Here is a 15,141-nt window from a genome sequence, read left to right as displayed (position 1 = left end):
TTACCCCCTAGCAGGCTCCAGTTTAGGCACTTTTCTCGCCGGAGGAACGCCTCCTGACATTCTCCCCGAGGGTGGCGGGCTCGGGTCATGGACGGTCGGAACCCGGGGGCGCCGCACCCAGCCTGGCCGCCAAAGTCACCCGACCTCATGGAACTCTGGGTCGGCCCGGGCGTTCAAATCCGCTCTCATCGGGGCCTCCGCCACGGAGGAGCCCGCCCGCCGCCAAAATCGGTCCGACCGCCCTGCGAGTGCCCGGGTGGTGGCCTCTGCCAGGGAGCCCATCCACGCCCCCGGCCTCTCCTCCGGTCAGCTTGCCCCGCAGCGCCGCGCTGCTATTCTCCCCGAGGGTGGCGGGCTCGGGTCATGGACGGTCGGAACCCGGGGGCGCCGCACCCAGCCTGGCCGCCAAAGTCACCCGACCTCATGGAACTCTGGGTCGGCCCGGGCGTTCAAATCCGCTCTCATCGGGACTTCCAGGGGACCTCCGGGGAGCGAGGTCCCGGAGTCGCCCGAAATCAGTGAGGGTTGAGCAGGCTCTTTTGAGACAGCTTGCCCCGCGACCTCACAGGCGGGCCAGGCTGGCCGGAAAAACTTTGCCATTTTTCACATAGCAACCTCTAGGCGGGCCAGGCTGGCCTGAAAAACTCTGACATTTCCCCTTAGCAGGCTTCAGGCAGGACAAGTTAGCCGGAAAAAAAGGTGATATTTCCCCTTAGCAGGCTCCAGTGCGGGAAAAAAGTTGACATTTTACCCCCTAGCAGGCTCCAGTTTAGGCACTTTTCTCGCCGGAGGAACGCCTCCTGACATTCTCCCCGAGGGTGGCGGGCTCGGGTCATGGACGGTCGGAACCCGGGGGCGCCGCACCCAGCCTGGCCGCCAAAGTCACCCGACCTCATGGAACTCTGGGTCGGCCCGGGCGTTCAAATCCGCTCTCATCGGGGCCTCCGCCACGGAGGAGCCCGCCCGCCGCCAAAATCGGTCCGACCGCCCTGCGAGTGCCCGGGTGGTGGCCTCTGCCAGGGAGCCCATCCACGCCCCCGGCCTCTCCTCCGGTCAGCTTGCCCCGCAGCGCCGCGCTGCTATTCTCCCCGAGGGTGGCGGGCTCGGGTCATGGACGGTCGGAACCCGGGGGCGCCGCACCCAGCCTGGCCGCCAAAGTCACCCGACCTCATGGAACTCTGGGTCGGCCCGGGCGTTCAAATCCGCTCTCATCGGGACTTCCAGGGGACCTCCGGGGAGCGAGGTCCCGGAGTCGCCCGAAATCAGTGAGGGTTGAGCAGGCTCTTTTGAGACAGCTTGCCCCGCGACCTCACAGGCGGGCCAGGCTGGCCGGAAAAACTTTGCCATTTTTCACATAGCAACCTCTAGGCGGGCCAGGCTGGCCTGAAAAACTCTGACATTTCCCCTTAGCAGGCTTCAGGCAGGACAAGTTAGCCGGAAAAAAAGGTGATATTTCCCCTTAGCAGGCTCCAGTGCGGGAAAAAAGTTGACATTTTACCCCCTAGCAGGCTCCAGTTTAGGCACTTTTCTCGCCGGAGGAACGCCTCCTGACATTCTCCCCGAGGGTGGCGGGCTCGGGTCATGGACGGTCGGAACCCGGGGGCGCCGCACCCAGCCTGGCCGCCAAAGTCACCCGACCTCATGGAACTCTGGGTCGGCCCGGGCGTTCAAATCCGCTCTCATCGGGGCCTCCGCCACGGAGGAGCCCGCCCGCCGCCAAAATCGGTCCGACCGCCCTGCGAGTGCCCGGGTGGTGGCCTCTGCCAGGGAGCCCATCCACGCCCCCGGCCTCTCCTCCGGTCAGCTTGCCCCGCAGCGCCGCGCTGCTATTCTCCCCGAGGGTGGCGGGCTCGGGTCATGGACGGTCGGAACCCGGGGGCGCCGCACCCAGCCTGGCCGCCAAAGTCACCCGACCTCATGGAACTCTGGGTCGGCCCGGGCGTTCAAATCCGCTCTCATCGGGACTTCCAGGGGACCTCCGGGGAGCGAGGTCCCGGAGTCGCCCGAAATCAGTGAGGGTTGAGCAGGCTCTTTTGAGACAGCTTGCCCCGCGACCTCACAGGCGGGCCAGGCTGGCCGGAAAAACTTTGCCATTTTTCACATAGCAACCTCTAGGCGGGCCAGGCTGGCCTGAAAAACTCTGACATTTCCCCTTAGCAGGCTTCAGGCAGGACAAGTTAGCCGGAAAAAAAGGTGATATTTCCCCTTAGCAGGCTCCAGTGCGGGAAAAAAGTTGACATTTTACCCCCTAGCAGGCTCCAGTTTAGGCACTTTTCTCGCCGGAGGAACGCCTCCTGACATTCTCCCCGAGGGTGGCGGGCTCGGGTCATGGACGGTCGGAACCCGGGGGCGCCGCACCCAGCCTGGCCGCCAAAGTCACCCGACCTCATGGAACTCTGGGTCGGCCCGGGCGTTCAAATCCGCTCTCATCGGGGCCTCCGCCACGGAGGAGCCCGCCCGCCGCCAAAATCGGTCCGACCGCCCTGCGAGTGCCCGGGTGGTGGCCTCTGCCAGGGAGCCCATCCACGCCCCCGGCCTCTCCTCCGGTCAGCTTGCCCCGCAGCGCCGCGCTGCTATTCTCCCCGAGGGTGGCGGGCTCGGGTCATGGACGGTCGGAACCCGGGGGCGCCGCACCCAGCCTGGCCGCCAAAGTCACCCGACCTCATGGAACTCTGGGTCGGCCCGGGCGTTCAAATCCGCTCTCATCGGGACTTCCAGGGGACCTCCGGGGAGCGAGGTCCCGGAGTCGCCCGAAATCAGTGAGGGTTGAGCAGGCTCTTTTGAGACAGCTTGCCCCGCGACCTCACAGGCGGGCCAGGCTGGCCGGAAAAACTTTGCCATTTTTCACATAGCAACCTCTAGGCGGGCCAGGCTGGCCTGAAAAACTCTGACATTTCCCCTTAGCAGGCTTCAGGCAGGACAAGTTAGCCGGAAAAAAAGGTGATATTTCCCCTTAGCAGGCTCCAGTGCGGGAAAAAAGTTGACATTTTACCCCCTAGCAGGCTCCAGTTTAGGCACTTTTCTCGCCGGAGGAACGCCTCCTGACATTCTCCCCGAGGGTGGCGGGCTCGGGTCATGGACGGTCGGAACCCGGGGGCGCCGCACCCAGCCTGGCCGCCAAAGTCACCCGACCTCATGGAACTCTGGGTCGGCCCGGGCGTTCAAATCCGCTCTCATCGGGGCCTCCGCCACGGAGGAGCCCGCCCGCCGCCAAAATCGGTCCGACCGCCCTGCGAGTGCCCGGGTGGTGGCCTCTGCCAGGGAGCCCATCCACGCCCCCGGCCTCTCCTCCGGTCAGCTTGCCCCGCAGCGCCGCGCTGCTATTCTCCCCGAGGGTGGCGGGCTCGGGTCATGGACGGTCGGAACCCGGGGGCGCCGCACCCAGCCTGGCCGCCAAAGTCACCCGACCTCATGGAACTCTGGGTCGGCCCGGGCGTTCAAATCCGCTCTCATCGGGACTTCCAGGGGACCTCCGGGGAGCGAGGTCCCGGAGTCGCCCGAAATCAGTGAGGGTTGAGCAGGCTCTTTTGAGACAGCTTGCCCCGCGACCTCACAGGCGGGCCAGGCTGGCCGGAAAAACTTTGCCATTTTTCACATAGCAACCTCTAGGCGGGCCAGGCTGGCCTGAAAAACTCTGACATTTCCCCTTAGCAGGCTTCAGGCAGGACAAGTTAGCCGGAAAAAAAGGTGATATTTCCCCTTAGCAGGCTCCAGTGCGGGAAAAAAGTTGACATTTTACCCCCTAGCAGGCTCCAGTTTAGGCACTTTTCTCGCCGGAGGAACGCCTCCTGACATTCTCCCCGAGGGTGGCGGGCTCGGGTCATGGACGGTCGGAACCCACCCCCCATTTAGGGGGGATCGGTGCCTAGCTTGTCCGAAGCTGTGGAGCCCTGCCTGGGCGCGGCCGGCCAGATCCGCTCTCATCGGAGCCTCCGGGACGGAGGACCCTGGCTGCCGCCAAACTCGATCCGACTGCCCTGCGAGTGCCCGAGTGGTGGCCTCTGCCAGGGACCTCATCCATGCCCCCGGCCTCTCCTCCGGTCAGCTTGCCCCGCACCTGGAACTCTTCTTCTCTGACTACATCCAATTCTTATGGGAGCATGGCCTCTCTGGCCTCGTGCATTGAACCCCCACCCCACCCCACGCCCCCCCCCCCCCCTCCTGCCAGCTTGGCCCGCACCTGGAACTTTTCTACCCTGACTACACCCACTTCTTATGGGAGCTGGGCCTCGCTGGACTCGGGCATTGACCACACCCCCCCCCCTCCTGCCAGCTTGGCCCGCACCTGGAACTCTTCTGCCTTGACTAAACCCAGTTCTTATGGGAGCTGGGCCTCGCTGGACTCGGGCATTGGCCACACCCCCCCCCTCCTCCTGCCAGCTTGGCCCGCACCTGGAACTTTTCTACCCTGACTACACCCACTTCTTATGGGAGCTGGGCCTCGCTGGACTCGGGCATTGACCACACCCCCCCCCCCTCCTGCCAGCTTGGCCCGCACCTGGAACTCTTCTGCCTTGACTAAACCCAGTTCTTATGGGAGCTGGGCCTCGCTGGACTCGGGCATTGGCCACACCCCCCCTCTCCTCCTGCCAGCTTGGCCCGCACCTGGAACTCTTCTGCCCTGACTACATCCAGTTCTTATGGCAGCTGGGCCTCGCTAGCTGCGGGCATTGTCCCCCGCCTGCGCTACCGCTGCCCGCCAACGGTGGGCGCCGGTCCTCTGTTGAGCCAGCCTGACCCCCCGCGCTGCCGACGCCGGCCACCTGGGGGCGCCGGGGCTCCCGGGTGCCGGGCTGCCCAGCGCTACCACCGCCCGCCACCAGGGGGCGCCGGTCGTCCTGAGAGCTGGCCTGACCCCCCCTGTGCTACCTCCGCATGCCACCGGGGGGCGCCGGGGCTCCCGGATGCCGGGCCACCCTGCGCTACCGCCGCCCACCGCCGGATGGCGCCAGTCCTCCTGAGAGCCCCGGCGCCCCCCGGTGGCAGGTGGCGGTAGCGCGTGGGGCAGGCTAGCTCTCGGGAGGACCGGCGCCCCCTTGTGGAGGGGGGTGGCAGGCGAGCTGGATGACACTATTCGAACTCGAATATTAGGTATCTGATCATCTCTGGCTGAGCAGGCATACAGAGCCTGCAGCGATGTTTTCCAGATGATCGGGGCAGAAGGGGAGCCCACGGAAAATAGCTAATGAGAAGAAGCGATCGCATCCCCAGGGAGATCCCAGCAGCAGCGGCTGGATGCCCGGGAGGAGATCCACGTAGCAGCGGCTGGATGCCCCGGAGGAGATCCACATAGCAGCGGCTGGATGCCCCGGAGATCAGTGCAGAAGCGATAAACGGCCACCCAGAAAAAAAGCAGGAGCGCTCTTCCGTGTTCATAATCTCGCGCTTCCTGCTGTCTCATTGTGAGCTCATTGGCTATTACCAGCCATTCAGAGGTGGATTTGCTGGTGTGTTTTGGGTCATTTTCCTGCTGCAGCACCCAAGATCGCTTCAGCTTGAGCTGACGAACAGATGGCCGGACATTCTCCTTCAGGATTTTTTGGTAGACAGTAGAATTCATGGTTCCATCTATCACGGCAAGCCTTCCAGGTCCTGAAGCAGCAAAACAACCCCAGACCATCACACTACCACCAATATATTTTACTGTTGGTATAATGTTCTTTTGCTGAAATGCTGTGTTACTTCTACGCCAGATGTAACGGGACACGCACCTTCCAAAAAGTTCAACTTTTGTCTCGTCGGTCCACAAGGTATTTTCCCAAAAGTCTTGGCAATCATTGAGATGTTTTTTAGCAAAATTGAGATGAGCCTTAGTGTTCTTTTTGCTTAAAGAGACTCTGTAACAAAATTTTGAGCCTTATTTCTTCTATTCTATAGGTTCCTATACCTGTTCTGATGTGGTCTGTCTTACTGCAACCTTTTCTAGTTGCACTGTCTCTGTAATAAATCTTATCTCCTTTCCTCTGTTGTGTCTGTCGGGCAGAGGCTGGAATGTGTGGAATGTGCAGCACTGCTTGTCATTGGCAGAAGCTTTACGTACTCCCTCCAAGCTCTGCATGAATCACACAGTAAGCTGTTCTCAGCCTATGATACTCTGGTTAGAAGCCAGTCATTTGTTTGTAAACACTGCCTAAAACTGTTAATTACAAGCCAGGATTGCAGCAGGGAGTGACAAATACAGCACAGAGGGGCACAGGGGAACATAAGGAATAGAATGGTATGCTTTTTATTGTAAGAATATTAGAGTACAGATTCTCTTTAAAAGTGGTTTGCGCCTTGGATATCTGCCATGCAGGCCGTTTTTGCCCAGTCTCTTTCTTATGGTGGAGTCATGAACACAGACCTTAATTGAGGCAAGCGAGGCCTGCAGTTCTTTAGATGTTGTCCTGGGGTCTTTTGTAGCCTCTCGGATGAGTTTTCTCTGCACTCTTGGGGTAGTTTTGGTCGGCCGGCCACTCCTGGGAAGGTTCATCACTGTTCCATGTTTTTGCCATTTGTGGATAATGGCTCTCACTGTGGTTCGCTGGCAGAGCCGGGACAAGGTCCTCCAGCACCCAAGGCTGAGACACCAAAGTGCACCCCTCCATTCCTCCTACCCCAGCCATCACACACTGATTGCTGTTAGACTAATAGGTGCCCCAGTGTCCCCAACCTCCCCAGCACCTTAATCTCTAGTTATCTGGCTTGCAGTCACTGTCATGTATCCCCTTTTCTTATTTATTTCTGCTTCAAACACTATTGGGAATGACAGCTGAATAAATTGTGCACACCCTCCTACACTGCGCCCTGAGGCTGGAGCCGGGTCTATTTGAAAAGGGCTCCTGTAAAAAAGGGCTCCTGGTGTAGCCCATATATACCAAATTCGTCTACAAAAAGGGCACCTGGTGTAGCCCATATGCCAACTTCGGCTACAAAGGGCAGTCTGGTGTACCCCATATGCCAACTTCGGCTACAAAGGGTGCCTGGTGTAGCCCATATATGCCTAATTCGGCTACAAAGGGCACCTGGTGTAGCCGAAAAAGCTATATTTAGTTTATTAGGCAACATTTGTTGGGTTATAAAAGGGCTCTAGATATAGCTAAGAAAAGTGATTATTATGACCCAACTGCTTCCTACTCTCACACAGAACCCTCCCCCGATGGTGCCTAACCCTAATCCCCTAGGAGGTGCCTAACCCTAAGACCCCCCCCCCCCCGCCCCCTTGTGATGGCTAATCCTAACCTCCCCTGCACCCTCGAATCAAAAATCTCGGCTATAAAAGGGTGCCCTTTTGTAGCAGAATCAAAAACCTTGTAGCCTAAAACCTTGTAGCTGAATAAAAAATATGGGCTACAAAGGGGTGCCTTTTTGTAGCCAAAAACCTTGTAGCTGAATAAAAATATGGGCTACAAAGGTGTGCCCTTTTGTAGCCGAAAACCTTGTAGCTGAATAAAAAATATGGGCTACAAAGTGGTGCCCTACAGTAGCCTTAAAAAAAAATATGGGCTACAAAAGGGCGCCCGCTTGTAGCCTATATCAAAACTCCGGAGCCCTTTTCACCACCTTGTAGCCCATATTTGCAGAAATAACATTGATGTCTATGGAGGAGCCCTTTTTATACAGGCAGCTCAGGAGCCCTTTTCAACGGATCCCCTGGAGCCTCTCCAGCCTCTGCCTCGGCCCGGCCCTGTTCGCTGGAGTCCCAAAGCTTTAGAAATGGCTTTATAACCTTTACCAGACTGATAGATCTCAATTACTTTTGTTCTCATTTGTTCCTGAATTTCTTTGGATCTTGGCATGATGTCTAGCTTTTGAGGTGCTTTTGGTCTACTTCTCTGTGTCAGATAGCTCCTATTTAAGTGATTTCTTGATTGAAACAGGTGTGGCAGTAATCAGGCCTGGGGGTGACTACAGAAATTGAACTCAGGTGTGATAAACTACAGTTAAGTTATTTTTTTTAACAAGGGGGGCAATCACTTTTTCACACAGGGCCATGTACATTTGGAGTTTTTTTTCTCACTAAATAATAAAAACCATCTTTTAAAACTGCATTTTGTGTTCAATTATGTTATCTTTGACTAATAGTTAATGGTTTTTGATGAGCAGAAACATTTAAGTGTGACAAACATGCAAAAGAATAAGAAATCAGGAAGGGGGCAAATAGTTTTTCATATCCCTATAGGCCGAGAGGGTGACTTTTCAGCACATTTTTTGTGCTGAGAAATTCGGCCTATGTGCTAGTATATACGGTAGTCTGATTTTAAGTGTTTTTATGTAACTTTTCAAATAAAGATGTGGTTTATATTTTGGCCTTATCAGTTTGGTGCGGTTCTCGGTGGTCTTTTCTTGTAGTGTTTGCAGACCATCCTTAGGCCTCTTTTCCATGGGCAGTTGATCTGTGTTGATCAAGCAGTAACCAGGCAGCAGTAAGCAGTTGTTAGAGTTTAAGAGGCATTTCACTGCCTATCAACTGCCTGTGGAAAAGAGGCCTTAATCATCTCTAGGATATGGCAGTTATAGAGTGAAATGTGGTGTTCAAGCAAGTGTACATGTAAAGCATGCTCAATTTGTAAGTAACCATGGTAGTTTTAGTAATGCCTCTTTTCCACAGACTGTTGCTAGGCAGTGAAATAATAGCTCCCAACTGTCCCTTTTTCGGAGGGACAGTCCCTTTTTGGGAGCCCTGTCCCTCTGTCCCTCTTTCCTCCTCATTTGTCCCTCTTTCAGGACTTTGTCCCTCTTTCTATGTAAATATCTATATTTCTATACTAAAAATGTGTTTGATTGAATCTAAACTTTATTCCCAACCTTTACATTGATATAGTACTAATTTTAAAATGTTACTATGAGGGAAAATGAACCAAGATAGAAAGGACCAGTATGGTTTGAATTATAAAACTACATATGTTTCTTATGAAATCTTTATGGTATGTGTGACTAGAGGCGTGGTGAGGGCGTGGCCAGGGGCGTGACAAGGGCGTGGCTTAAGTGTCCCTTTTTCTCATCTCAAAAAGTTGGGAGGTATGGTGAAATGCCTCTTATAAATGACTCTTATAACTGCTCACTGCTGTCTGGTAACTGCTTTTTGCTGCCTGGTAACTGCTCACTGCTGCCTGGTAACTGCTTGCTGAGCACACAGCTCAACAGTCCTTTTCACAGGCAGTTGATAGGCAGTGAAATGCCTCTCAAATGCTCCCAACTGCTTGCTTCTGCCTGGTAACTGCTCACTGCTGCCTGGCAACTGCTTGCTGAGCACACAGGTCAAGTGCCGTGGAAAAGAGACCAAACCTCACAACTGCTTGCTGCTGCCTGGCAACTGCTCACTGCTGTCTGGTAACTGCTTGTTGGGCACACAATTCAACTGCCTGTGGAAATGGGTACTTAGGAAGGCTGTACCTAGATTGGAGTTACTCAAATGTCAGCAACAGTCATTCTCTACTAGACACATTACACCCCTACACTCCCAGGGGTGGAGTTTGGGAATTGAATTGTTCATGTAAAAGAGGGTCGTGCCATAGAGACATGTAATGGTTCCAAAGTTTTTTTTCCTAAATATCTCTTAACCTGCTGGGCGGTCTGGACGAGCACAGCTCGTCCAGTACCGCCGGAGGCTGCCGCTCAGGCCCTGCTGGGCCGATTTGGCTGAAATAAAAAGCAGCACACGCAGCCGGCACTTTGCCAGCCGCGTGTGCTGCCTGATCGCCGCCGCTCTGCGGCGATTCGCCGCGAGCAGCGGCGAAAGAGGGCCCCCCTAGCCGCCTGAGCCCTGCGCAGCCGGAACAAAAAGTTCCGGCCAGCGCTAAGGGCTGGATCGGAGGCGGCTGACGTCACGACGTCGGCTGACGTCGATGACGTCACTCCGCTCGTCGCTATGGCGACGATATAAGCAAAACAAGGAAGGCCGCTCATTGCGGCCTTCCTTGTTTATTCTGGGCGCCGGAGGCGATCGGAAGATCGCCTCCGGAGCGCCCTCTAGTGGGCTTTCATGCAGCCAACTTTCAGTTGGCTGCATGAAATAGTTTTTTTTTTATTAAAAAAAAACCCTCCCGCAGCCTGCCTGGCGATCTTAATAGAACGCCAGGCAGGTTAATGCATACCTATACTTGTATTGCCTGGCTTAAAATAGCGTCAGGCTGTTTTTGCTTAAGGAGAGGACCTTCGTTGAGATTCAATACTAGACAATTTGTCCTATGCCTGAGGTTATATACCGCTCTATCCGGTAGATGAAAGTCTCCCAGTAAAACAAATGAGAAATTTGTGTTAATGTGAGGCAATGCCGTATTTTTGGAACGAGGGAGGTGCCAGACCACCTCTGCTTGAGGGGTTTTGTAGAATTTTACTACGCAATTAGCCTCTAGAGTTGTTCCAGATGAAGTTAGTTCTTACAGAATGTAATCTTTTAAATATTGATTGTGGTATGTATACAGAGGAGTGGTGTGAATTATATCTTGGGCAAAAGTACCGTCTTTATTAGATTAACCCATTCCACTACTGATATTGGCAGTTTTGACCAAATTCGAACCCTATATTTCTCATAGGAGATTAAAGTACAGCTGAAGTGTGAAGTATATGAAGACTGACATATTTATTTCCTTTTAAACAATACCAGTTGCCTGGCATCCTGTTGTTCAGTTGATTCAGTTGTTGAGTCACACCCCTGGAACAAGCATGCACCCAGACTTCAGATTTGTGCTTTTACAGCCAGTTGCTAAAGCCACTGAAAGCATATTATATGTTGGATACTGTACCCCAGTCATGTACATTTCCAAAAGCAAGAGAAAAAAGTAAGTCGTCTTAACAGTGGTAGAAGCTTGTTTACTGCAAATGAAAAGTGCCCCCTCTCTTCTGCTCACAGACCATTTCCAATGGGCGTATGAGGCCTCTTTTCCACGGACTGTTGATAGGCAGTGAAAGGCCTCTCAAACTCTCACTACTGCATCCACTGCCTGCCAACTGCTCACTGCTGCCTGATAACTGCTCACTGCAGCCTGGCAACTACTTGCTGAGCTCACAGTTCAACAGTCAGTGGAAAAGAGGCCTTAGTGAAGCACTAACAAACAGCAAGGTTCATTTGTAATATTTTTTTTCATATAGGCTTTTCATAAAAAAGGGATTTTTCTGAATTTTTTTACTTTCTTTTTTCCTCACTCATCCAGTTTGTGTCATGTGTGTAGCCGATGGATGATGATTTCATATGCAGACAGGATGTGACTATCTGTCCTTGTAGCTGTTTTGGAGAGGACAGTGTCCCCCTTAGCCCCAGGTTATTTTGTCTCTTGACCGTGTTTTAATAAAAGGAATGCACATGAGGAACCCACAGGCAGATTGGCATACATGTTTGTTGACTAGTTCCTGAATAATACATTTACATTTAACCCTTCGCTCACCCATATGTATGTGCAGGATGTGTTTGATGTGCAAGAAGTGTACACTGGTACTACTGTAGTGCATTGGAATATTTAGTACTAGCACTGTATAAAATCTGGGATTTTTGTTTACACATTTTGCAGCATCTGACAAGCTGTCCTGATCTGTTTCAGTGATCCCTTGCTCAGACCAGTCTGTACACTAACCACGTGTCATGCATAACTGCATAACACTGCATGCAGACAGTATTTGCCCGTACCTCATTAGAAGCTTGTTTTTAAAGGACAGCTGTAGTGAGAAGAATATGGAGGCTGCCATATTTATTTCCTTTAAAAAAAATACCAGTTGCCTGGCAGCCCTGCTGATCTATTTGGCTGCAGAAGTGTCTGAATCACACCAGACACAAGCATGCAACTAATGCAGTCAGATCTGACAATAATGTCAGAAACACCTGATCTACTGCATGCTTGTTCAGTGTCTATGGTTAAAAGTATTAGAGGCAGAAAATCAGCAGGGTTGCGAGACAACTGGTATTGCTTAAAAGGAAATAAATGCGCCTCTGCATACTTCTCGCTACAATTGTCCTTTAAGCTTTTATTAAGGCAGTTCGCACAACACGCAGCTGAACCAGTTTTCAGGGACTAGTGGATATTCCAATTGACACCATTTGCACTGTATAAACAAGAAATGGTATGACTGCTCACTGTGCAGTACAGGGGAATGCCCAAGGTGCCTGCTTGCAGTGGATGCTTGGCGCAAAAATAGGCCTAAACAAAAAAATCATTGGGACAGAGAACACAAGTATATTCTGTGTTGCAATATGAGTAACTTAAAGAGAACCTGTAATGAGTAAAAATATTTAAAATAAACACATGAGGTAACTTCAGATGAACATTGCATAGTTACCTTGCCATCAGTTCCTCTCAGAAGCTCGCCATTTTCTTCTGACAACAATCCCTTCCAGTTCTGACAATATTTTGTCAGATCTGAAATATATCAGTTGCTGTCAGTAAAATATCAGTTGCTGTCAGTTATAGCTGAGAGGAAAACTGATGTACCAGGTAATGTCCATGTTTACCTATGGCTCAAGTGGGCGATGTTACAGTTTAACTGTGTGCTGACCAGAAAGCTGTTATGGGTAATGCCCATTTTCAAAATGGAGGACGGAAAATTCCCTTGATCATTGTGAACAAACAGGACGCGGGACATGAGAAAGACACTGAGGAGTAGACTACATGGAAGGTAAGTATGACTTGTGTATGCTTATTTTGACTTTTAATTTTCAGTTCAGGTTTTCTTTAAAGAAAACCTGAACTGAAAATGAAAAGTCAAAATAAACATACACAGGCCATACGTACCTCCCGTGTAGTATTCTCCTCAATCTCTTTCTCCTCTCCCGCGTCCTGTTTGTACACTGTGATCAAGGGAATTCTATGTCCTCCATTTTGAAAATGGCCATTACCCCATAACAGCTTTCTGGTCAGCACACTGTTAAACTGTAACATCCCCACTTGAGACATAGGGAAACGTGGACATTACCGGCCACATCAGTTGTCCTCTCAGCTATAATTGACAGCAACTGATATATAACTGACAGCAACTGATATATTTCAGTTCTGGCAAAATGTTGTCAGAACTGGAAGGGATCACTGTAAGAAGAAAATGGTGAGCTTCTGAAAGGAACTGATGGCTAGGTAACTATTTAATGTTCATTTAAATTTACCTCATGTGTTTATTTTAAATATTTTTACTCAGTACAGGTTCCCTTTAAAGAAAACCTGAACTAAACATTAACCACTTCAGCCTACAGCGTCGAAAATCTTAAGCATCCGAGCAATGTTCACCTCCCATTCATTCGCCAATAACTTTATCGTTACTTATCACAATTAATTGATCTATATCTTGTTTTTTCCGCCACTAATTAGGCTTTCTTTGGGTAGTACATTTTGCTAAGAGCCACTTTACTGTAAATGCATTTTAACAGGAAGATTAAGATAGAAATGGAAAAAAAATCATTATTCCTCAGTTTTTGGCCATTATAGTTTAAAATTAATGCTACAGTAATTAAAACCCATGCATTTTATGTGCCCATTTGTCCCGCTTATTACACCATTTAAATTACGTCCCTATCACAATTTATGGCGCCGATATTTTATTTAGAAATAAAGGTGCATTTTTTCAATTTGCGTCCATCACTATTTATAAGCTTATAATTTTAAAAAAATTAATAAGATACTCTCTTGACATGTATATTTAAAAAGTTCAGACCCTTAGGTAACTATTTATGTAGTTTGTTTTTTTTTTATTGTAATTTTTTTTATTTTTTTTTAAATACAAAAATGTATATGGGTAATTTTAGTTTGGGAGGTAAATGGCTAATTTTAGATGTAATATAATGTATTTTTTTATTTAATTTAGGTATGTGGGTGCAGTTTACTATTTGGCCACAAGATGGCCACATACAAAAAATTCCTAGATGCGAACGATCTCGCATCTAGGAACTATAAGAAGAAGGTGATGTTTCCTGGGGGCAGAAATACCGCGCTCTCTGATGAGAAAGCGTCGGCATTTCTGCCGGAGACTTAGATCGGTGAATGGGAATTATATTCCCATTCACTGATCGGTGGGGCAGCGGGAGCGCGCGCGGGCGCGCGCCCGATCGCGCGCACCACACGGCTGCAGCAGCAGTGCCCATCTGGATGGATATATCCGTCCAGATAGGGCGAAGTGGTTAAAAGTCAAAATAAACATACAAAAGTCATACTTACCTCACATGTAGTCTACTCCTCAATCTATTTTTCCTCTCCTGCATCGTGTTTGTCCACTGTGATCAATGGAATTCTCCGTCCTCCATTTTGAAAATGGCTATTACCCCATAACAGCTTCCTGGTCAGCAGCACACTGTTAAACTGTAACGTCGCCCACTTGAGCCATAGGGAAGCATGGATACATCAGTTCCCCTCTCAGCTGTAACTGACAGCTGCTGATATATAACTGGCAGCAACTGATATATTTCAGTTCTGACAAAATGTTGTCAGAACTGGAAGGGATCACTGTAAGAAGAAAATGGTGAGCTTCTGAGAGGAACTGATGGCGAGGTAACTATGTAATGTTCATTTGAAGTTACCTCATGTGTTTATTTTAAATAATTTTACTCAGTACAGGTTCTCTTTAAGCCTCTTTTCCACGGACAGTTGATAGGCAGTGAAATGCCTCTCAAACTGACACAACTGCTTGCTGCTGACTGATAACTACTCACTGCTGCCTGGTAACTGCTTGCTGAACACACAGTTCAACTGCTTGCTGGACACACAGTTCAACAGTTTGTGGAAAAGAGGCCTAAGGGTCCTTTTCCACAAGCAGTTGATAGGCAGTGAAAACATTGTCAAACTCTCACAACTGCTTGCTGCTGCATGGCAACTGCTTGCTGCTGCTTAGTAACTGCTCACTTAACACGCAGTTTATCTGCCTGTGGAAAATTGCCCTAAGGGTCTCTGTCTTTATTAAGAGCTAGTAATTAATGTCTTAGGATGCGGCAGGGTGGCTGGGCTTCTGTTCCTGTCTATAAAAGTGAATGTGAGGCTTCTTTTCCACGGACAGTTGAACTGTGTGCTCAGCTGTCCGTGGAAAAGAGGCCTTAGGCAGGGAATATACTTGACAGTTTGTTTCCCCCCATGGATTCCCCCCCTCGGGGTTTCCATTATTCTGTGTTCGCATTATTTTCTGTACTTTTTCAGATGCGGCACTATAGACTGTAACTGCGCTGGACAGAATTAAAGCAGAAAGCTGTCCAAT

Source organism: Hyperolius riggenbachi, chromosome 2, assembly GCF_040937935.1.
Source record: "Hyperolius riggenbachi isolate aHypRig1 chromosome 2, aHypRig1.pri, whole genome shotgun sequence".
Classification (NCBI taxonomy): Eukaryota; Metazoa; Chordata; class Amphibia; order Anura; family Hyperoliidae; genus Hyperolius; species Hyperolius riggenbachi.
The sequence above is the reverse complement of the archived record's forward strand: the minus strand, read 5'-3'. Positions refer to the sequence as shown.